Source organism: Manis javanica, chromosome 12, assembly GCF_040802235.1.
Source record: "Manis javanica isolate MJ-LG chromosome 12, MJ_LKY, whole genome shotgun sequence".
NCBI lineage: Eukaryota > Metazoa > Chordata > Mammalia > Pholidota > Manidae > Manis > Manis javanica.
Genome location: NC_133167.1, coordinates 106303381 through 106329569, shown reverse-complemented (window position 1 = coordinate 106329569; position 26189 = coordinate 106303381). Strand labels below are relative to the sequence as shown.

Genomic DNA, 26189 nt, shown 5'->3' with positions numbered 1-26189 from the left:
AAATTAAAACTACATAATATCACCACTCCCAATACATATACATATTTCTTGCATAAAATTATATCATAGAAGAGATGGCAACATAAGACCTTAAAATTTTGACTAATATAAATTACAGAATAAGTTTCCTCAAGGTAGTTAATATTTACATAGTTAAATGATTAAGTCCTTTGGAAAAAGGAATCATGGGCTGGAATGATAAGAGAAAACTATGATATTAAGTCATCAAGATCTAGCCAAGAAAATATGAATGTAACTATTTACTCCAAGATCAGATGGCAACCCAATGAAGCCTCCAGAGAAAATAAACATTAAGCCTTTGTTATTTAACAAAACAGTAATGTCTCCAGAAAGCACCATTATATTTTCCTTTCTTTATGCTCATGTCTATTGCTTTATTTCAGTCATTACATATTCTAAAATCAGGAAGTTTATGTTGCTGGTGAATATTATATTTCACTGTTGGGCTTTGGGACTGAATTACTCATTTTGTGTTAAGAAATTTTCCTTCAAACCCAAGTTCAGATTTATTCAGAATTTTTATGATAGAAGAAAGGTGAATTTTTATATCTTCTTAAAAGTAATTAAAAAGATTGTGATTTATCACCTTTGACCTACTGTGTACAGAATTTGATTAAGAGGTACCGTCAGATTATACTTTAAAAGGATCTTAAATATGCCATGTGCATTTTTATTAATTTCTGAAACAGATTTTATTTTTTATTTTATTCTCTGGCCAGTTTTCTAATAGCGTTACAGCAGTTCTGTGAACAGGTGAACTGAGAGCCCACGTAGTCCTCAAATCCGTGCAGTCTGTCTTTGCCCCTCACTGATTCTTAGTCTCCTAATTATCAAGTAGACCCTATTCATCTTTCCTCCTACTTGGATTTTTGTCTGTTAGGTGACTTCACTTATTGAAACTTGATTTTGTCTGGACTTTCTTGCCTTCATTGGTCGTTCTTTTTATGAAGTTTGCTTTGTGTGCCAATCCCTTAAATACCAGAATCTCTTAAACACACTGAAACATAGGCTACCACTCATTTAATTCAACTGTTCTCCCTGAACAGTTTCATCCAATATCGTATCTTCAGGTCTTAGTCACAGGGTGGTATCTCTATACGTATATTTATATTTCTGTGTCTCCAGGGTGCCTCTCCCCTGAGCTCCCAGTCTATATGTGTGTATGTATAAAATTATCAACTTCCCAATGACTATATTACCAACATATTTCAGAGCATCCCAAAGTCACAATGTTCTTCCCACCTCTATTCCTCTTTCCATGTTCCTAATTTTCCATCCCTCAGATGTTTCAAGGCAAAAACTGGAATCACTTCTGTCATTTTGTTTATCCCAAATAAACACACCCAACTGGTCACCAAACAGTTTGACTTCTGCATCATGAACGTTTTAAATTCCTGTCTTTTATGTCTGCCACTTACTTTCTGAATTCTGTTTTTATCTAGATTTTGCTATCATTTTCTATCATTTCTCTTTCTCTAGTGCCCTTGTCCCTAATCTATTTCTCTTCTTGTCATAATCTTAATTTTTCTAAAATTCTGACTTGATCATATAACCCACTAATGTATAATACTTAATACCCATAAAGAGTTCCAAGTAATCTAGAAGAAAAATTAAAAGACCAATTCAAAGTGGTATGCAAAAATACGTATTACAGGGTAAAATATGAGGTAATCATGTCACAAGTAAATTAGAATAGAAAATTTGGTAAAGGATTCCAATTTGGCTCTAAGCTTCCAACTGGTACAAAGAAAGAATATGTATATCATATAAAAGATGAGCCCTTTTTCACAAGATTTTTGTTTTCATTAGAAAAAGGTAGGTACTTGTAACATTGTGTCTTAATAGAGATTTCTCCCATGGATTCCCCACAAAACCAGTGTTATGCTATCAAATGGTCAGTATCATCAGAAACAGCTCCATAATAAAATGCAAATAATTTTAATATAGCATAATGCCAATGTGAAATTCTCTAGCAAAAAATGATTGCATGAGTTGTCAAAGCACTGTGGTCTACTTGGTTCTCTGGTGAACCAGTTTTATCCAAGGATAAAATTTAATGTTTTTTAATGTAATGTTTTTAAATTCTAATTTAATATTTAACGTGTTCTACAAGCAATACTCCATGGGTATCAAGCTTTTGTAGGATTTAAGATACAGCAAATTTCAAGTTGTACTTTCTAGCAAGTACTTTTTGTGACATTTTCTTTTTATGGCTTTAAAAGAACAAATCTAGTGTCCTTGATGTTGAGCTTGAAGGGTGGTAAGATTTAAAAGGACATGAGTTCTTTTTGTGTTAATTAGAAAGACAGACTTGTATCTGAACAGATTACTTTTTAATTCCCTACAGAATTTACCAAACTGAGTGCCTGCAGACAAGATCAATATTTCCCTCAGAAAATAGGTTGAGGTTTTTCCAGCATCCTAATTGGTAAGTACATAAATTGCTTGGGACTTAATATACTAAATGTGGGTAATAGAAACAAGAAAAGTATAATTATAATACCATATTGAATGTAATTAATAGTGATTTAAGCATGAAACATATAAAAATTTGCATGTGTTTTTCAATTTCTTATTCTACAAAAGTTTGTTCTCCTTTACCTCAAAACTTCTAAAATTTGACTTACCTAGTCTTTGTCTAGTTTTTTCTCTGTCTCATTCTCGCTAAAAATGAATATGATGACTGCACAAAAACAGTCAAATTTACCATATTCATAATTAGAACTGAAAACTTGAGATTAAATGCAATGTTCTATAGTTCACAAAGGAGTTATTCATGTCTTCTTGAAAGACAACTATTGACAAAATAAATACACGGCTTCCAAACCACATGAAACATAATCAATAAACTTAGTTGTATGAACTTCATGATAAATACCTATATAAGTCTTCCTCGACTTATGATGGGGTTGAAAGTACTGTAAATTGAAAATGTATTTAATACACCGAGCCTACCACACATCATAGCTTAGCTGGCTGACCTTAAATGTGCTCAGAACACTTAGGTCAGCCTACAGTTGGGCAAAATCATCTCACACAAAGTCCATTTTATAATAAAGTGTTGACTATCTCAGGGAATCTGTGAATTCTATACTGAATGAAAAACAGAATGGTTGTATGGGGGCAGAACGGTAGTCAGTGCGCCAGTTGTTGACCCCGGTGATCGCGCGGCTGCCGGGGGCTGCAGGTCACTGCCCTGCCCAGCATCACGCGAGGATCCGCCCACGAACCACTCGCCTGGGAAAAATATACAAATTCATATACCAAGGATGATTTCTACTGAATGCATATTGCTTTCGATCCACCATAAAGTAAAAAAATTCTAAGTAGAACCGTCATCTAAGTAAGTTTTGAGGTTGCTTGGTTTGCTGAAAGGACTATTGGGTCATCTTTAAGTTTTGTGTCTTTCTGGGGAAAAAAAAATCACTCCTTTAAAATATGTACGCAAGTCTTCAGCATGATCATCTGAATGATTTCTGACTTAGTTTTTGTGCATGTTGATTATTAAGATGGCCACAATCTCAAATAAGCTTTGGTACTAAAGCTAAAAATAGTGTTCTAAATGTGATTTAAAGATTATATCAATGCTCATGAAGTAAGGGCTATATATTAAATTTGAAAGAACGTCCTTAACTTAGTACTGTGTTTACCAGTTGGCAGATTGGTTCTTCCGTATATTTTAGATGAAAAACATGTTTTGGACTGTGCTAAAAGGCCTCTACTACCACATAGACTGAAAATATCACTGGCTTGTTTATTGCCCTTGATCACCCTGTTATCTGCATATCTAAGGCTCACCATGGAACTTACTGTCTAAGGAGGGTTTAGTTAACCAGTCATATCAACTGGAGTTTGTTAAAAAGCTGCTTACACTCTGAGACATTGATGAGAACTGAAGTCTTGTGTTAAAACATTGAAGGGTGTACTCTACAAGCCACACACTGTGCTGCTAGCCCTTTAAACAAAGTTCATGCCTTACAACGTAAATAACTGATGGTTCGCAAATTACGCCTTGCAATGGGTCTCCTGCACATTTGGTTCTGTGTCCTTGGAGTGATTTTCAGCATCATTAAGTAGAAAGCACATCATTTCCCAAGTAACAAGGAATGAAACACATACAGAGATTGACTTGGCATCTATTACATAAACTTTCTGTTTTAGATTTGCAGAATTTACATAACACTGGAACAAAACATTACCCCACAAACATATTTGTGGTGTCAGTTCAGTTTCTCTCCAGTGCCATTCTGTGGTCACCCTGCCAAGAATTTATGTGGCTATTAAATTTTATGACATGATTTTCTTTAATGCAAAAGAAATACCTTTCACTTAAAAAGAATTTTTTTAGAGTTATTCTATATAATGCTAATTTGAAATTAAGAAAGATTGGAAATTATTTTACAAATTGGAAAACACTTTTATAATTTCTTTGATAATCAGTAACTTTTGAAATAAATTCTCCTACTGCAAAACTAATTCCATCTAAAACTACATAAAGGGATTATGATTTATATATAGGAGTTTTATATATATAAAGGTTTCATAGCTTTCAGTAATCCCAAACTCAAAGCCACATTTAAAGATCTGTTAAAGATTCTTTTAACAGTTAGTCACAGCTTTTCACCTTGTACCATGCCACCACAAAACTATTCATTGCAGGTGCACAAAGATGTTCTCTAATTCTGAAATAAATACAAGGAATACAAGTATGAAAGTTTAAAATTACTAAGTAACAATGTTCATAGCCTTCTTTTATTTTTTTAGGTTATCTGTATGTCAAAAAAACCTACTTTTAAAATTTCGGCACTATCAAGCTAACAATTTTTAAGTTTTCTGTATTTCATAAATGTGCTATACATATAAATTAGTTACATATTTAAGGTATGAAGGAAGAACTGCCAATAGTAATAAATTGAATGTATTCATTCCTTAGCTATTTCTGATATGAAAGCAAGAATTTTCATCATTATGAGAACAGAAAAGATATATAATCTTTTCTACTCACTGACTTAGGTGAACATTAGAAATTAGGAAATCACAAAGTGAACTTATAAATAGATTAGTCTATTACTGTATGAGCTAATAGAACCAAAAGTCAAACATACTGGTGGTAGTCTTTTCTCCAGATAGGAAGATAAATTGGCATTTCAGCGTTATTTGAAAGAGGTTCTTTTTATAACCTAAAATTTATACCTAAGAAGACATCTTCACAGTCATTATAATTAATAAATTCAGATCATCCTTATAGCCAATATGAATAAATTGAATCAATTAATTTTTTTGACTTAATTTTCACAACATTGGTTTCTTTAAAGTGATTCTAACATCACAATCTAAATGCAAGTCCACCACTGGCCAAAATGGAATGCTGGATACATTGAGCAAAGCACCTCATCCTCTGGAGAATGCAGCCCCACACAGGGCCCACAGCACAATCCGAGAAGCCAGTGTCGTTTAGCTGTACTCCCCAGGTCAGCCTCGTGCCCCGTGCAGGCTGCAGACTGTACGCCCTTGCACAGCAGCTTACCAGAGCTGCTTCCTTCAGGCTGTGAGCACTTACCCTCACTCCCCACGCTGTAATTTTCAGTCTCAGTATAGTTGGTGTTGAGCTCATCATCTTCTGGGAAGTTACTACTTCATGACACAGAGTGGTCACTTTGGATGGGACTGAGAAGCTGGGGAAGCATTTGGTGGCACCCTGATATTTTTAGTATATCTTACTTAACTTAGGGAATTATATGGCAGAATTAGGCTAATAATCAATACAGTGCCAATGTTATATGTAACATAATATTAGTATTTTCCTTCTTTCCCTTCTTCTTTGGCTTTACTGGAATATTCCACATGCTTTCAAGCAAGATGTTTAAATGAAATTTGAATTACATATGCTTTGCCATCAGAGTACTGAGGATGCCCAGGACTGCATTGACCTACCTGAAATCTCTCCTTGAGTCTGTCTTACTGAATTACTTCAGTACTCATGCAGATTTCTAAAAAACTTCAGTCTAACTAATCTTTTGAGGGTATATGTACCGTGTTAAATGTGCCTGTGCTTCAGGTGTAGTAGCTAAAACAGCGAAACACGGTAACGAAGGTTCTGTCCCTTACGGGAAGGAAGAAGGGAAAACATGGTCCAGTGCCTGATGGTATTTCCTCCTCCTGCTTTATGTAGATCAATTTCCCCTTGCAAAATTATTTAAAACAAGTAGTTGAAATACTCCACTGAGAGGCCTGGGCCTTTCCGCTCCAGAGCTGCCAGTCAGAGGAGTCAAGACAAAACCCACCAGCAACAAATGGGGGCCAGAAACTCCAGCCTCTCCGGGTTCTTCATTCCTGTTACTTTCCTGACTTAACTTGGGTGCCAGTGAACTCAAAAGGGCTCTTGTCTTCCCAGCCCTGGCTGATGCTGTCACCTACAGGGCCTGCCCATCTGAGCTGCCGGGAGGAAGATAATGCTACCTGGCATGCTTTTACTCCTGGAGAGCCTGGCCTGAGAACACCAGCTTCACTTTGTATCATGTTGATTTTGACATACGCCTATTTCCTATTACTGAGGATCAGTGCTTTTCGTAGTTCTCCCTTTGAATCATATCAAAGACTAGAACCATTACCCACAACTGCTGCCGTGTATTCCCGTAGAATAACAGCCCTGGAGCTGTGCCCGTGACTCTGCACTTTGGACAGTCAACCTTGCCTTTACCTTCCAGCAAGAGAAAGACATGGCAGGTTGAGCTGAACAGTCTTGGTGGATATTGTGAGATTTGGGGACAAAGCGAGAGTATCAGATATGGCCTTTTATTTGAGGGGGAAGATTTTCTGGGATTTTTCTCCTCTTTCTGCCTGGCTTATGCTCATGGGCGGCCTTTCTTTCTGAGCCTGAAAGCTCCGAGCTGCGGGACCCAGCTGCGCCACCGCGTGTTCAAGCTGGCGACGTGGCAGCGGCGGCATCCTGTGCCCCTTCAGCTGCCCACGGGCTGGTACCAGGGAGTCCCAGAGGTTGGTGCCTCAAAACAAACGACTTCCCTTTTCTTTTTTTCTCCTCTGCTGCCAGAGAATCTCACAAATCAAACTGTCTTACTTAAGATTTTGGATCAGTTTTCACACTACCTGGAGAGGTTTTAAGGGATTTTATCAGACATTTTTTAAATCCCAAATCCAGATTGTACCGTTCTTGTTCGGCAAGTTTGGTAAAATCACCTGTCACTTGCCATCTAAGTCTCAGCTGCTCAGCAATGAAACATGGCCACCAAACTCTATTTGCACGTAGAGCAGAAGACTCAGTGCATGTCTCTATATTGAAATGTGTTGGCTTTGCAAAAGAATATAATACAGCGAGAGTGGTATTCTTATTGTATGCCAGTTGTATTCTTGTACTCTAATTTCACTGAAAATCTGATCTTTCTAAAGGTTACTTTCTTTCATTGCATTCAAAAGTACTCTGATTTTGTAAACATTTAGGTACCCAGGTTATAAAGAGTAGGAAATGTTCGCTAAGACAATTTATTATCTAACCTCAAATATTTGAAAGTAAGTTTATGACTAATCCCATTAATAATTTGAAAAGCTGAACTTTCCTTAGTTTATAGTTGATTTTTAATTGGTCGTCTTGGCCCAACATAGTTGAAATGAAAAGAAGTCTGAGAGGTTGTGTATGATTTGAGTTTATGCAATTTCAGTCAGTATTAGCAAGCTTATTTTGGTCTCATTTCATTTTCTGATTTATGTTATGTAGAAATGTTTGTGGTTTGGGGAAACTACAAGTGCCATTTTAAATCTTTTGCAGACTATTTAATGAAATAGTTCCAGTTTAGTATCATTAATATTTTAAAACATAAAAATGTGGTCTTATTAGAAAATAATAAAAATTGTAACTAATTTAGGAACTCAATGAAAGAGCATATTTATGCCAAGTTGCCCATCCACGGGTTACAACTAGAGTATTATTTTATAGTTTGAACCAATATAATTGTTCATATAAATGTATGTTTCCATGGCAATGACTTCTGTGACAAAGGTTACTGCCTTCCGAATCCATCCTATTTTCCCTCAAAGGACCCTATAAACAACAAGGTCATTATTTACATCTGTTTGCCTGCTTCTGAACCTGGGTCATGGATTTCTGGATCATCAAATAGTTTATGACAGGACTGTGGGCCCTGCCAGTGCGGACTGTGTGAACGTCCAATTCATGAACTCTATATTTAGGCACTGCTTGGTCTACAAGTTAGAGAATTTCCAACCTTGAATTATAATTTCGCTCTATTCCAATTCATTGGTTCATTTAACCAGTACTTACTGAACATGTCTTCTAGGTACTGTCCTAGTATAAAGCTATGAACACAAACACAAACCCCATGTCTAGTTTACAATCCATTCAGGGGAGATGGACTAAAAGCGATTAAACAAGTAAATAATTGTAAAATCTTAGGTCATCCTAAGTACAGACAGGGTAGTGTGGCAGACAAAATTAGATGAACCCTGAATGTTGCGATGAGATTAGCCACGTTGCAGACCCAGGTAGGGCCTTCTCGGCCACCGCACACAAGGACCAAGGATGCCAGGTGTGAATGAGCATGGCCTTCTAGAGACAGACAGTGGACAGAGGGGCTGGAGGGTGATGAAGGGCAGAACACGCGTGTTCGATGACACGCAAGGACCATCTGTGTAAGCCTTTCAAATTACAGTGATGATTTCAGACTTGATTCTAATTGAAATGGAAAGTACTGGAGGGGTTTTGGTAGCAGAGGGACACGTTTGAGGTACATTAGCACAATCACTTTGTAATTCACCTTGCACACTCGTCTAAATTTCCTGAACCCTGTTTCACACTTCACAGTCTAATTTCTCTAATTTCCTAAGAATCAGGTGACAATTTTCATGAGGACTCTTGACCTTCCGCAACATGGAAGCAGTGAACTCTTCACATCTTGCTCAGCACAACTTCCTTCCACATACTTGGTGCTACGTTCCAGCTTTTCTGGTCAGGATCTTCCCAAACACATTATTTCCTTTCTTGCCTTCCCAGCCCTGCCCATCCCACCTCCCCTAAACCCCTCTGTGTCTCATTTCTTCTTCCAAAAATTCTTCCAGTACTGTTCCTGACAGGAGCTATCTGAACATCTGTGTAACTGCTGCGGATCATTCCTGAATAAACTGTTCTCTCCTTTACTCCCTGGCACTTTGTGAAGCATAGCTTTATATTTTGTTACATTAGACCAACTCTAATGTTGGTATGTCGGCTGATCAGCCACCATGACTTTATATTTTTTTCTCTCCCATCACTAGCATATAATCCTTAATAGAATGGACTCACTTCAATGCTTAAAAATATAGTGATGTAACTCGTCATGGACCAACATGTGCTTATGTATCTAAACTTTTTTTTCGTTTTTCTAAACTCTGAAGCAATAATCACCTTTTGAGATGGCTAGCTGATCTGGGGTAGAATCCATGATTATGAAAGAGAAAAGAAATTTTAAATGCATAGAGGGAATGAGCCAATGGCCTTGAACTCACTGGCATGACTTTTTAGGTTGCTCTCTAACAATTCTGAAATGCTGTGTTTTTCTTTAGGGAAATAAAGAACAACATCCATAAAGGGATCTATTAATTTGTATGAGATAGCTTCACCTCAGGCCCAAGAATTTTATAAATGAGTGGGATGAGTTTATTTTCCTCCTGGATATCTATTTGGAACACAAAGCGGCCACTTACTTGCTGGAATTCAAAAATAATCAACATAGTCAGCCATGGCCTTTTCCAGCACTTTTCTTCCACTTAAGTCAATGAAATAGATTTAATTAGCTTATTTTGCTTCAAAATAAACTACAGGAGTCTTCAACATTGATGGCTCTATTCTTATGGCTACAAAGAAAAATCAATTTTGCTGAGACGGAGAACCAAGAAGTGAATGCTTATAATAGACTCAGAGGCCACAGAAATGTAAGAACCATCCGGGCCAAGTGCTGGACTGACGGCAGCTGAGTTTTTCACTTTGATTTTAGGAACATAGAGACTGTTAGTGTACAGCCTGCTGCCCATTATTATAGCATGCAGCTGGGAAAACTGCAGTGACTTGTGGACATTTAATAACTATGCATGCGATTCACTGAAATACAATTTTTATTAGTGATGTTTGGACTATGTAGAGCATAAATCATCCCAAGAAATTAAAACACCTTAAAACTAACTAGATGATATCATAGATGGTCAACACTCTTTTATATTTAGTACAAGTGTTTCAGTTAATGAATCTCAAAATCACTTGAAATAACTTAGAAATGCCCCTGGGCCATGGTATACAAGATGTGCACATATGCACATGTGAAAAAAAATCTCATTCAGTATCTTGCCTTGCTTTTGTATATTTCTTAATCTCTGCTTTAAGAAAAAAGATAAAATACAAATTTAAGTGGGAAAAAAGGGATGGGTTTCTGATGCTGTGAATGGAACCTGTTTGTGTTCCACTAAACAGTTTTTACATGAATGTAAATGAAAGGAAAATCCTTTCTTCCACAAATGATCGCTCATATTTTTCATGTACATCACCAGAAACAGGATGATGAAAAGGTCAAATTCAACTCATCTGGAAAACCACACTTCTGAATATTTCTGTAGTGATCGTCTTTCTCAGGTCTTCTGAAGAAACTTCTGTCAAATTCTGTCAAATGGGAGGAACATTTTCTTGCTGGGACTCAGGCTTCCCAACTGGATGTGACATTGATCTGTATGTGAATGAACGGCCGAAAGTATTACATTAACAGTTTAATAACAGACAGAAATACAGTTTTTCCTTTGTAAATGTCTATATTTAGTGTCTCTATTCTGACATTTTAGGGGATACAGAGTTTGTCTTAGAAATAGGCTTGGTTGTTCTTGTCTCCACAGTTGAAACAGATGCCTAGTGCATGTCAAACCTACTCCCCAGATCTTTCTCATCGTCTATATCCTAATCTAAGTCTTAGCAGGGCTTTGGAAGATTGCTGGAAGTTTTAAGCCCAGAAAATGTGCCTGTAATTACCACGGCCATTGAACCCAGGGATGACTCAGGCAGTAAACTCCTACTTGCACAGAACTTGATTTCCTACTTGAAATTCCTTGAGTTGAGTAAAAACATTTCCTCCTCATATACAAGAAGACCTGTTTTATTTTCTGAAGACTGAACTTCTGCAGGATTGTATGAAATCTAGCTGCTTTATTTATTTTTGAAGCATGGTCAACACACAGGAGATTATATTGGTTTCAAGTGTAGCACACAGTGATCCGACAGTCACGTCAGGAGGTGCTCACCCCACCAGTGCAGTTACTCTAGCTGCTCTTTTAAGGCGGTTTTGATACCTGACACTCTACACCTTTGCCCATCATATTAAGATATATATCATGATTTATATCTTAATATATATATTAAGATATATATATATCTTAATATATAGGATTAGCTTATTTCTTTACCACTTCCCTAGCATACAGTACAAAAATAAAAATTCTTTATATCCTGCTGCTTGTTAACACCAAGGAACAATTATCCTATTTTTCATTAATCAAGTGATACCATTGTCCATTCTTTTTTTCCTCAGATTTTTTTTGGTCATTACTATTTTTAATAAAAATTGTATATATTAAGATATATATCATGATTTGATACACATATATATTGAAATGATTGTTACAGTGAAGGTAACAACAATCCATCTCCTCACATGAAAATATAATTAATCCCCTACATCCTTAAAGAAAATAAAAGACAGGCAGTAACTCCTGAAAAAAATATTTAAAAAAATATTGTCTTCTCAGTATATTATTTCCTTCATTTATTAATTTAGCAAATATCTATTGGATGCTACTGTTATCCAGGAAATGTGCCATGTGTTTTATAAACAAAACAGTGATAGTGTTTTGTGCATATTACATCTGATGACTTAATTTTAGAGATGGAACCCATGTGATTTTTAAAATAAGTTCAGCACATAGCTGAGATGAAATATAAACTAAATCCTATATGATGAAAAGAATATAATAGCTAGAGACTTCTGACTTGCATAATTGGAATAGAAGATTACATGTTCAAGATACCCAAGGGAACAACTGCCGTGATTTAACACTGCTGGCGACCAGCAGAGCACGCGGTATTATAAACCCAGTCATTGAGCACTAAGACTCACTTGCCAGTTTCCTTACCTGAGCCAAGAATCTGAATGCTATACATGAATCCAGAAAAATAATTAAGGTGAAGTGAACCCAGAACAAATACTGACATACTTTTCTCTAGCTGTGTTCAAGGTTTTAACGAAAGAGTGAAAGTAATGGAAAGAGTAGGTCTGTATAAGCTGAGAAGGACCCGGAGGGACAATGATACTCAAGTTCTCCGGCCTCATTTCCTTACGGCCTTCCTCAGATGTGGAGGATACCACATGAGTAAGTGTTATCTGTTACAAATACATGATCACATTTGGATTTATGCATAATTATATAAGACATGAGAGTAAGATAACTTAAAATGCTAACCATTAAAACAAAGTCATTTTACTACAAGAAAAAAATGTTACTGAGGTGTAATTGTGGGTCAGTGGGCACCACCACGTCATCCGGAATCTTGGGAGCAGGTTTCTTATTGTAATGCTCATCCTTCCAGGACAGGAGCACCCTGCCACCTAAAGGTGGCACTGTGTAAGCTCCCCTCTAAGATCACCCAGATGCCGCTCAGAGCTCTTCACCTCCTGTGATCCCAGAGAGACTGGCTGTGCGCAGCCTCCCAGTAATACTCATCCTTTAGTACATGACCTACTCCTCCAGCTTCCTCAACAAAGAAGATGATTCCTTATATATTAATATGAAAATAACTAAGGTGATAAATATTTTCTATTTGTTTCACTAAGGAAAAAAAAAATCCTGACCTCAGAAAGGCTTTAAGTCCTATTTAAATACATTTATACTAGATAGAATAATTTCACATTCTTGAGGAAGTTTATTGAATTATTTATTTAGCAGTTTGTGTTTTCAGATCATAAGTAATATGGACTCCATTTGAATGAATGTGAAAGTATTTGATTAGATTGTGATGTTGCCTACTTTGTCTGAAATACTTCTTTCCATGAGCAAATTGAGAAATTAATGAATATAGAATATAGAATATGGTTTGGCTTAACAAATCAGTATTAAACAAATGGCAAAAATGATTGGCTTCCATTTCTGGATAATAGGATAAATACATATATTTGCCTATCTCCCTTCTAAAACATATTAAATTTTAAAAATGCACAAAATGTAATAAAAATGAGCAAATATAGTAATACTGTGGTAGTCCTCACATTTCTTTTTCGCAGCCAGTGCACTCAGCCCCAAGCTGCTGCAAATACCTGCTGTTGATTGGTTTATAGCTGTGTTTCTCACAGGGAAACAAATTGTACAATGAGAATATGGATATGGATCAATCAACAGAAATCTGGCATTAAGGTCTCCATTACCAGTGGTGGATGGAGAATGGGCAGCCCAGGCCTGGTGTAACAGTGCGTTTGTCAAAACCTCCATCATTAGTGGCCTGGGATGGGATGGTGGTGGAAGAAAGTACATTAGCTAGTGCAATATTTCTGCACTTGAGAAGTATGGGGGAAATTACTGGGTGGGTGGCTGTGACCGAGTGCTGTCAGTTCAATGAAGAGAGACAATGTCTGGCCAAGGATGATTAATCACCAATTAAGGACAAACTCTGAAAGCCAAAGGACCTTGTTGCCACCATTTAAGGGAGCCCCAGCTCCTGCAAATGGACAGCAGACAGAATGAAGTGCTGGGCTCAAGCTAAATCGTAAAAGTAGAGATGATTCAGAGAAAATTAAATACTGCAGTAGTTACAACAGGATCAGATAAGAAAAAGACACAAGATTCCATAGGGCATGTTCTCGCAAGCTTTGATAAATGATACAGTAGAGTGGGAGACAGCTTTGTCTCTGGACTGGGCCTCCAAGATTTGGATGAACTTGATTTTGGGAGAGCTTCCTCCAAGTTTGCAGTGGGGTCCTCTGATTGCTTATAGACCCATAGCCCACTCAGACTGCATAACCAGTTATGCCAAATATCAGTAAACAAACTAGCCTGGGTCCCACCAGGGATTTCCAAACTTAAACAGCATGTTTTAAATCATTAGTTAGCCTCCTACCGTATCTGACCAAGAGTCAGCACTGTACTTCCAGGTGTCCCGAGAGGGAGGCGTAGGATGGATACAGTCCATCTGTAAAATAACTCTATCCTGCAGAAATATGTAGCTCCAGCATGTGCCTGGTGCTGAAGCCAAGTCCCTAACAGAGAGGGATGGGACCCTGAGAGTTGAGGTGGGAATATCTTATTAGATGGAGTTTAAAGCCTTGGGCCCCAGAGGCCCCTAATCCCACTGGTCTGGCAGAGGCGGCCCATAGGTCACTAGAAGATCCTGGCCACCCAGTGACATCAGCAGCATATGAACATTAGACAACCCTCGAATTCATCCCCCCTTAACAACTAAAATCTGGCATTTATCCATGAACAGAAACGCCTCTGTGGGGGCCGCGGGATCTAGCCTCATGGAAGCGGCTTGCCCACCTGTGCATCGGGGAACAGGCGGACAGACCTCCATGTGGGCCAGCGGGCAGGAGCCTGTGAGTGGCCCAGTGGCTGGCAGCCATGGTCCGGGCACACCTGCAGAGTGCCAACTTGGGCAGACACCCACGGACCAGAGAGCCTTTGGGGAAGCCCAGATTTCAGAGGAGCAGTTCCAGCACTCCACTGGAGAAAATGAACTAACTAACTAAATAAACACAAGTTTGGGCACCTTGGGGAGGGCGAGAGGAACTCTGCCAGCATCACCCTTCCCTGCAGGGAAGCACAGCTCAAATCTAGGGGAGGACGCAAGTGAGTGCCGGCTTCCCAGGTGCTCGCAGTTCACAACTCCAGGAGAGTCAGAAGTCGTGGATGAAAATAATGTACAGGTATAAAGTTAATTGAAACATCATAATTTTAATAATAATAGAGGAATGTAAGAAGAGATTATTTGACACTGATCTAGGTATAGCTTTACTGAGGCAACCCAGCAATGATGAGGGTTGGACTTTAAATGAAAACAGTGTCATCCTAGCGCATTACTTAGCTCTGAAGAGAAGAACATTTACTGAGCCACAGTCATTTTGATGCTATTTTATTGATCTTAAATTTAGAAAACTAACCAACAGATAAATCATGACGAAAGTGTAGCTACAAACAGGATAGAAATACAACCCACTTAAAAATAATTCCTTAAAAATAAAGGAATAACCGACAGACTCTAGGAGGCATTTTTGAAGGAAAAAGGAGACTACAAGGATAAGGAGAACTAGGGAGATGTGATTTGATATCAACTGGGATAAAATACAGAAATTAAAATATATTTTTTAAATTATATAAAAATGAAGGACAGATACTGTACCTATTAAATCATCTGGAGGCAGAGCCAAGATGGTGGCATGAGCAGAGCAGCAGAAATCTCCTCCCAAAACCACATTTATATATGAAAATATAACAAAGACAACTCTTCCTAAAATAGAGACCAGAGGACTCAGGACAACATCCAGACCACATCCACACCTGCGAGAACTCAGTGCCTCACAAAGGGGGGTCAGATACAAGCACTGGCCTGGCGGGACCCGAGCGCCCCTCCCCCCAGCTCCCCGCGGGAGGAGAGGAGTCAGCAGGGAGGGAGAAGGAGCCCAGGATTGCTGAACACCCAGCCCCAGCCATCCGGACAAGAGCGCAGACGTCCTGGATACTAGGGAAACAGGGTGGCAGGACTGGTGAGTGGGTGCCTGAGGCCGACGCCAGAGAACAAAGAAACAGGAGCAGCCATTTTTTTTTCCCCTCTTTTTTTTTTTTTTTTTGGCTAGTGCTTTTTGGAAGTCTTAAAGGGACAGGGACCCCAAGACTACACAAACAGGGCAGCAAGACCAGTGAGCGGGTGCCTAAGACCGGCACCTGAGGACAAAGAAAATTGTGCATTTTTCTTTTTTTTTAATCAATCAATCAATCAATCAATTAATTATTTATTTATTTTGTTGCTGCTGTTGTTTTGGTTTGGAGAGTGCTTTTTGGATGTCTTAAAGGGGCAGGGCAGGACACTTAGTCCAGAGTCAGGGAATCTGGTGATCCCTGGGCACTCTAACCCCCTGGGCAGCAGGGAGCACAGAGGCCCCTTACGGAGATAAATAGCCTCCCGGCCGCTCCCCTCCAATGGGGCTCCACCACTTTGGAGCAGCAGACCGAGCCAGGTCAGGCCCACAGCAACAGCGGAGATAAACTCCATAGCAGCCGGGCAGGAAGCAGAAGCCCTGTCTGCGCGTAGCTGCCCAGCACAAGCCACTAGAGGTCGCTGTTCTCCCAGGAGAGGAAGGCCACAAACCAACAAGAAGGAAAGCTCTTCCAGCCGTCACCTGTGCCAGCTCTGCAAACTATCTCTATCACCATGAAAAGGCAAAATTTCACGCAGACCAAGATAACAGAGACAACACCAGAGAAGTAGACAGACCTAACCAGTCTTCCTGAAAAAGAATTCAAAATAAAAATCATGAACATGCTGACAGAGATGCAGAGAAAAATGCAAGAGCAATGGGATGAGGTCCGGAGGGAGATCACAGATGCCAGGAAGGAGATCACAGAAGTGAAACAAAACCTGGAAGGATTTATAAGCAGAATGGATAAGGTGCAAGAGGCCATTGAAGGAATAGAAACCAGAGAACAGGAACGTATAGAAGCTGACACAGAGAGAGATAAAAGGGTATATAGGAATGAAACAATACTAAGAGAACTGTGTGACCAATCCAAAAGGAACAATATCCGTGTTACAGGGGTATAAGAAGAAGAAGAGAGAGGAAAAGGGATAGAAAGTGTCTTTAAAGAAATAATTGCTGAAAACTTCCCCAAACTGGGGGAGGAAATAATCGAACAGACCACGGAAATACACAGAACCCCCAACAGAAAGGATCCAAGGAGGACAACACCAAGACACATAATAATTAAAATGGCAAGGATCAAGGACACGGAAAGAGTTTTAAAGGCAACTAGAGAGAAAAAGGTCACCTATAAAGGAAAACCCATCAGGCTATCATCAGACTTCTCGACAGAAACCCTACAGGCCAGAAGAGAATGGCATGATATATTTAATACAATGAAACAGAAGGGCCTTGAACCAAGGATACTGTATCCAGCATGACTATCATTTAAATATGATGGCGGGATTAAACAGTTCTCAGACAAGCAAAAGCTTAGGGAATTTGCTTCCCACAAACCACCACTACAGGGCATCTTACAGGGACTGCTCTAGATGGGAGCACTCCTAAAAAGAGCACAGAACAAAACACACAACATATGAAGAATGGAGGAGGAGGAATAAGAAGGGAGGGAAGAAAAGAATCTCCAGACAGTGTATATAACAGCTCAATAAGCGAGCTAAGTTAGGCAGTAAGATACTAAAGAGGCTAACCTTGAACCTTTGGTAACCATGAATTTAAAGCCTGCAATGGCAATAAGTACATATCTCTCAAGAGTCACCCTAAATGTAAAGGGACTGAATGCACCAATCAAAAGACACAGAGTAATAGAATGGATAAAAAAGCAAGATGCATCTATATGCTGCTTACAAGAAACTCACCTGAAACCCAAAGACATACACAGACTAAAAGTCAAGGGATGGAAAAACATATTTCAGGCAAACAACAGTGAGAAGAAAGCAGGGGTTGCAGTACTCATATCAGACAAAATAGACTTCAAAACAAAGAAAGTAACAAGAGATAAAGAAGGACACTACATAATGATAAAGGGCTCAGTCCAACAAGAGGATATAACCATTATAAAAATATATGCATCCAACACAGGAGCACCAGCATATGTGAAACAAATACTAACAGAACTAAAGAGGGAAATAGACTGCAATTCATTCATTTTAGGAGACTTCAACACACCACTCACCCCAAAGGATAGATCCACTGGGCAGAAAATAAGTAAGGACACACAGGCACTGAACAATACACTAGAACACATGGACCTAATAGACATCTATAGAACTCTACATCCACAAGCAACAGGATATACGTTCTTCTCAAGTGCACATGGAACATTCTTCAGAATAGACCACATACTAGCTCACAAAAAGAGCCTCAGTAAATTCCAAAATATTGAAATTCTACCAACCAATTTTTCAGACCACAAAGGTATAAAACTAGAAATAAATTCTACAAAGAAAACAAAAAGGCTCACAAACACATGGAGGCTTAACAACATGCTTCTAAATAATCAATGGATCAACGAACAAATCAAAATAGAGATCAAGGAATATATAGAAACAAATGACAACAACAACACACAAAGCCCCAACTTCTGTGGGATGCAGTGAAAGCAGTCTTAAGAGGAAAGTATATAGCGATCCAGGTACACTTGAAGATGGAATAACAATCCCAAATGAATAGTCTAACTTGACAATTATCGAAACTGGAAAAAGAAGAACAAATGAGGCCTAAAGTCAACAGAAGGAGGGATATAATAAAGATCAGAGAAGAAATAAACAAAGTTGAGAAGAATAAAACAATAGCAAAAATCAACGAAACCAAGAGCTGGTTCTTTGAGAAACTAAACAAAATAGATAAGCCTCTAGCCAAACTAATTAAGAGAAAAAGAGAATCAACACAAATCAACATAATCAGAAATGAGAATGGAAAAATCACGACAGATTCCACAGAAATACAAAGAATTATTAAAGACTACTATGAAAACCTATATGCCAACAAGCTGGAAAACCTAGAAGAAATGGACAACTTCCTAGAAAAATACAACCTCCCAAGACTGACCAAGGAAGAAACACAAAAGTTAAACAAACCAATTACGAGCAAAGAAATTGAAACAGTAATCAAAAAACTACCCAAGAACAAAACCCCGGGGCCAGACGGATTTACCTCAGAATTTTATCAGACACACAGAGAAGACATAATATCCATTCTCCTTAAAGTGTTCCAAAAAATAGAAGAGGAGGGAATACTCCCAAACTCATTCTATGAAGCCAACATCACCCTAATACCAAAACCAGGCAAAGACCCCACCAAAAAAAGAAAATTACAGACCAATATCCCTGATGAATGTAGATGCAAAAATACTCAATAAAATATTAGCAAACAGAATTCAACAGCATATCAAAAGGATCATACACTATGACCAAGTGGGATTCATCCCAGGGATGCAAGGATGGTACAACATTCGAAAATCCATCAACATCATCCACCACATCAACAAAAAGAAGGACAAAAACCACATGATCATCTGCATAGATACTGAAAAAGCATTTGACAAAATTCAACATCCATTCATGATAAAAGCTCTCAGCAAAATGGGAATAGAGGGCATGTACCTCAACATAATAAAGGCCATATGTGATAAACCCAGAGCCCATATTATACTGAACAGTGAGAAGCTGAAAGCTTTTCCTCTGAGATCAGGAACTAGACAGGGATGCCCACTCTCCCCACTGTTATTTAACATAGTACTGGAGGTCCTAGCCACAGCAATCAGACAAAACAAAGAAATACAAGGAATCCAGATTGGTAAAGAAGAAGTTAAACTGTCACTATTTGCAGATGACATGATATTGTACATAAAAATCCCTAAAGACTCCACCCCAAAACTACTAGAACTTATATTGGAATACAGCAAAGTTGCAGGATACAAAATTAACACACAGAAATTTGTAGCTTTCCTATACACTAACAATGAACCAATAGAAAGAGAAATCAGGAAAACAATTTCATTCACAATTGTATCAAAAAGAATAAAATACCTAGGAATAAACCTAACCAAAGAAGTGAAAGTCCTATACCCTGAAAACTACAGGTCACTCTTAAGAGAAATTATAGGGGACACTAAGAAATGGAAACTCATCCCATGCTCGTGGCTAGAAAGAATGAATATCACCAAATGGCCATCTTGCCCAAAGCGTTATACAGATTTGACGCAATCCCTATCAAATTACCAGCAACATTCTTCAATGAACTGGAACAAATAATTCAAAAATTCATATGGAAACACCAAAGACCCCGAATAGCCAAAGCAATCCTGAGAAAGAAGAATAAAGTAGGGGGGATCTCACTCCCCAACTTCAAGCTCTACTATAAAGCCATAGTAATCAAGACAATTTGGTACTGGCACAAGAAAAGAGCCACAGACCAGTGGAACAGATTAGAGACTCCAGATATTAACCCAAACATATATGGTCAATTAATATTTGATAAAGGGGCCATGGACATACAATGGGGAAATGACAGTCTCTTCAACAGATGGTGCTGGCAAAACTGGACAGGTACATGTAGGCGAATGAAACTGGACCATTGTCTAACCCCATACACAAAAGTAAGTTCAAAATGGATCAAAGGCCTGAATGTAAGTCATGAAACCATAAAACTCTTAGAAAAAAACAAAGGCAGAAACCTTTTAGACATAAACATGAGTGACCTCTTCTTGCACATATCTCCCCGGGCAAGGAAAACAACAGCAAAAATGGACAAGTGGGACTATATTAAGCTGAAAAGCTTCTGTACAGCAGAAGACACCGTCAATAGAACAAAAAGGAACCCTACAGTATGGGAGAATATATTTGAAAATGACAGATCTGATAAAGGCTTGACGTCCAGAATATATAAAGAGCTCACATGCCTCAACAAACAAAAAACAAATAACCCAATTAAAAAATGGGCAGAGGTACTAAACAGACAGTTCTCCAAAAAAGAAATACAGATGGCCAACAGACACATGAAAAGATGCTCCACATCGCTAATTATCAGAGAATTGCAAATTAAAACTACAATGAGGTATCACCTCACACCAGTAAGGATGGCTGCCATCCAAAAGACAAACAACAACAAATGTTGGCGAGGCTGTGGAGAAAGGGGAACCCTCCTACACTGCGGAATGTAAATTAGTTCAACCATTGTGGAAAGCAGTATGGAGGTTCATCAAAATGCTCAAAACAGACCTATCCATTTGACCCAGGAATTCCACTCCTAGGAATTTACCCTAAGAACGCAGCAATCAAGTTTGAGAAAGACAGATGCACCCCTATGTTTATCACAGCACTATTTACAATAGCCAAGAATTGGAAGCAACCTAAGTGTCCATTGGTAGATGAATGGATAAAGAAGATGTGGTACATATACACAATGGAATACTACTCAGCCATAAGAAGAGGGAAAATCCTACCATTTGCAGCTATATGTATGGAGCTGGAGGGTATTATGCTCAGTGAAATAAGCCAAGTGGAGAAAGAGAAATACCAAATGATTTTACTCATCTGTGGAGTATAAGAACAAAGGAAAAACTGAAGGAACAAAACAGCAGCGGAATTACAGAACCCAAAAATGGACTAACAGGTTCCAAAAGGAAAGGGACTGGGGAGGATGGGTGGGTAGGGAGGGATAAGGGGGGAGAGAAGAAAGGGGGTATTAAGATTAGCATGCATGGGGGGAGGGAGAAAGGAGAGGGCTGTACAACACAGAAGACAAGTAGGGATTCTACAACATTTTGATATGCTGATGGACAGTGACTGTGAAGGGGTTTGTAGGGGGCTATCTGGTATAGGGGAGAGCCTAGTAAACATAATATTCTTCATGTAAGTGTAGATTAAAGATAAAAAAAAAGAAAGAAAGAAAAGGGGGATTACTCCTTGATAGGATAAAACTAACTGTAAATCAATGATTAATGCATGCTTTAAATGTCCTTAATTTTGATCACTTAAAGGGTGTCAGATGATCAGCTATGGAGGTACACTTTTCTGATAATATTCCTTTCTCTTAAAAAAAAAAAGCAGTTCCTGTGTGGTGACCTCCAATGAGTTCTACACAATGGTATAAAGGGCATATCAAAGTGTGGGCAAAGGGTCTGTTTGTGTTTATACAGAGGATCAAAGCCTAATTTGGCTTCCCAGAAAATGAACTAAGATACGATATGAAGAAGAACTTCCAACATCAGCACTCTTTGGAAGAGTCATACCAGAAGATGATCATCAAAAAACTGCAACAAAGATCCAGGCGATGCTGCAGTTGTAGCTGCATCCATTCCACCAGTTCCTGGACTTGCCATTGGAATGAAGAAGGAGATATCTAAGCTGGCCTGTGCTTTCAGTAAAACAATAAATTTGACTGGATCTATACTGTTGGAACTCAACCAAGAATTAGGAGAAGTGCAAGTTGTAGCGCTCCAAAATCTTACAACTATAGACTATCTACTGTTAAAAGAACATATGGGATGTGAACAGTTCCCAGAAATGGGTTGTTTTAATTTGTCTGATTTCTTTCAGACTGTTCAAGTTTAGTTGGACAATATCCGTCATATCATAGACAAATTTTCACAAATGCCTAAGGTGCCTAACTGGTTTTCTTGGCTTCACATAGATCTGTTTTGGTTATGTAACTGTATTCCTATTATGTTAATGTGTGTGTGCAATTTAATTAGTAGTTTAAAACCTATACATGCTTAAGTTACTCTACAAGAAGATATGTCAAAGAAATAATCAATCCTCCCATGTTTTCTTCCATCTGCTACCTCTATAGCTTTTCTTCTTCCTTTCTAATTACAACCCTTAAATAGAATTTGTGCCTCATATCGAATTTTTCGAGTATCATAATTCCTCCAAGTGGTAAAGATACCTCAAGACAAATACTGGGCATCGAAGCCACAGGGCATAAATCTGCAAAGAAGTAAAAAGCAAACCTTTTCAAACAATATGGCTTCTCTCTCACTTACCAACTTTAAATTTACAGGCCCCTCGGAAGATGACTGGTTAGCCAGAGACGGGTAAGATTCCTCAAGGGAGGAACAACCTAAGTCAGGCACAGTCGCAGGGGGGCCATCAGGTGAGAAATTGGGGATCAACAGTCATGAGGCTCAGAACCTCACCCCCCCTGTTTTCAGAGAAATCTTCTGCATCTGTGGATGTTTTGTTGCCCTTGTCTAGCTCGGATTAACACATAGTCTACAGGCACACACCTGATCATCTACATTTGCTCTCTTACAACACTAAACTATGTATTCTACCTTTATCTTGCATCTATCTACCACTTCAGCTTTTTATTAAAAATAAAAACAATAATAATAATAAAGGGAGAAATGTGGGATCCACATATAAATCAAGTATAAAAATCAAACGAATATTCATATTTGACCTGATTGTTTATAGTTCAAAATGCGTGATCAAAACCGAAAGTTTCCGTGATGACTGCCCTTGTACTGTTAACCATGTAAGAACTTATTCACTATGTAAGAATTTGTTCACCATGTAAGAACTTGTTCATTATGCTTCAGAAGATTGGAGACTGACGAGAATTAGGCTTGGGGTGGATTAATGATTGTGCATTGAGCATTGACTCCCCTATACAGATTTTTATTGTTGTTAACAACCATTTGATCAATACATATGAGAGATGCCCTCTTAAAAAATAAATAAAAATCAATCAGTCAGTCAATCAATCAATCAATCAATCAATCAATCATCTGCAGCAGTGGAGAAGGAACCCTGGTGTGTGACATGAGATGGAGCCTCTTCTCTATAGCAGGGCATTAGATGTTTTTGAAAGCACATAGCATCAAATGACCACATAAACTTGTTCTTGAGAATTCTAAATAATTACATAAATTCTTTAAATAACTTGTAACTGCTTGTGTTTAAAATATTTTAATGGACTCAACAAATTTGAACAAACATTCTGAGCACAGATAATTAATTGCCCTCTAGATGTCAGATTGAGAACATAGGGTTGAAGTTGCAATAAAAAAAGAGTATTTTGTGGTTGCGTAAAGCATTTAGTTTTAATATTGCTAAAATCTTTGTTATATCAATTTATGCTACTAACTATGATGATAACTTCGATTTTCTTAGTGTGGAGATAAATCTCTTGTAGGTATTATGTGATTCAGAACTGTGTTTTTAAAATCCCAGTTTGTAATCAGAGAGATTAAAAGTCATCCTGCATGTTTATATGACGTATGGGTAGTCCGAGGTCTGTTCAATGCAGAGTTGAGAGTTTCTTTGAGATGATTATATCCTGGTTCTGTTCCTTACTACTAGCTCTGTGATCCTGGCCAATTACTTAATTTTCTTTCATTTCAATTTCTTCACCTGCAAACAGAGAAAAATATCAATTCTTACATAACAGTGATTGTGACAGTACAATAAGTGAAGTAGCATAAAATTACTCAAAGATTTCCTAACATATAATAAGCATAATTAGTTAGTTATTGTCATCATCCTAAAGAAGGGATGAGGCTTTATGAGTTTAACCTAGGACCAAAGTAACTATCCAGATGGCAGTGGTGTGTCATGGCTACTATCATAGCGGCGTCACCCAGCTTGAAACCAGCCTTCTGGGTGCGAGTATGTATCAAAGGGAGAGAGAGATTGATTTAAAAATAAAGAGTAATTTTTCTAAAATCTTAAAACAGTAAGATACAAACAATACTGCTTTGTATCTTTGTGACTTAGAAAAAGTCCCGAGTTCCCCAGTTGTACCTTGCACTATTACAGAGATTGGCACAGTGAAGCTTCTGGGTAAAGACAATGGCCTGTGTGGTCAGTGGAATGGCAAGAGAAATCAGAACGCTGACAAGCTGGTCTGCAGTGGAGTCATGCCCAGCAGGCAGGAGTGTGTGATGTAGCAGGGGGCGAGAGCACCAGGGGTGGGCACTCCTCTCCTCTCTCTCAACCCACGTTCTCCCCCGTGGCTACCTCTCCAAAACATGTACACTCTTCGCAGTCATATTCTTGGCAGCAACTGATGGCCCCAAATATAATCATCACTCCAGAAACTCAATGTTAGAATTTCTTCTCAATTTATAGCTTTCCAAGTCCCCAGAGTAGTTCAGGACACATATAGGCTGAAACGTTGTTTTCTTTTATCTGGGTTCACTAAATTCCCTCTCTGCTAAACACATGCATGAGTTAAAATCCATGGTATCCAACACTTTAGGCTCTAGTATCAGACAAAATTAAAAATGAAATCGGTACTTCAGGGAGAGGGACTGTTAGAACATCACCCTGTGTGATAGTCTGTAGATTTAATCATGGAAGATAAATTGGTGGTTCTAAACATTTTATAACTATTAGAAACCTCAACTTGCTTCTCTGTCACAATTAATTTAAATGACATTCTTTCAATACAGCTCAAATGTATTTTTCTCATTAAGAAAACTAAGGCTAAATTAGCTTGGATTTGAGTTGCTCTCCAAGACAGTTTTATATTTGTATAAAATGCTCACATTGCAAACAAAATCCCATTTTCCTTTTAAATCCTGACTAAAATACATAGCATGTAAGCTGAGGAACCATGAAATGGCCTTCCTTCAGAATTTCAATGTAACTGTTTCTTGGATTTATAAAACCATTTGGGGATTTGTATTGGTTAATTAAAAAATATTTTTCTCAATAACTGAAAAGACATAATGAGTTTAAAAATGTCAAATCAAACAACTTTAGTCCATTTCTTTCTACTCTGAACTTAGAAAAATAAATTTAGATAGTATACATTGATTACAATCTAAGGAAATTTTCAATTATACCTCTAAACAAAGAACCACCTTTCTTTCTTTTTTAATTTTTATTAAGGTATTATTAATATACACTCTTATGAAGGTTTCACATGAAAAACAATGTGGTTACTACATTTACCCATATTATTAAGTCCCCACCCACACCCCATTGCTGTCACTGCCCATCAGTGCAGCAAGATGCCACAGATCCACTATGTCCCTTCTCTGTGCTACACTGTTCTCCCCGTGATCCCCCACACCATGTGTACTAAACATAATACCCCTCAATCCCCTTCTCCCTCCCCACCCGCCCTCTCACACCCTCCCCTTTGGTAACCACTAGTCCCTTCTTGGAGTCTGTAAGTCTGCTGCTATTTTGTTCCTTCAGTTTTGCTTCATTGTTATACTCCACATATGAGGGAAATCATTTGGCATTTGTCTTTCTCTGCCTGGTTTATTTCACTGAGCATCATGTCCTCCAGCTCCATCCATGTTGTTGTGAATGGTAGGATTTGCTTCTTTCTTTTGGCTGAATAATATTCCATTGTATATATGTACCACATCTTCTTTATCCATTCATCTGCTGATGGATACTTAGGTTGCTTCCATTTCTTGGC

At 38.2% G+C, this 26189-nt stretch overlaps 1 protein-coding gene across 3 annotated transcripts in view; it reads left to right on the top strand.

The window, feature by feature from the left end:
• The window catches only part of NEIL3 (nei like DNA glycosylase 3), a 750694-nt gene that overhangs the window by 123145 nt on the left and 601360 nt on the right, over positions 1-26189 (top strand). For all 3 annotated transcript variants that reach the window (XR_012124054.1, XR_012124056.1, XR_012124055.1), the window contains exon 3: positions 2369-2449. The gene's annotated coding sequence lies outside the window, so the exon portion shown is untranslated. The remainder of the gene's footprint in view (positions 1-2368; positions 2450-26189) is intronic.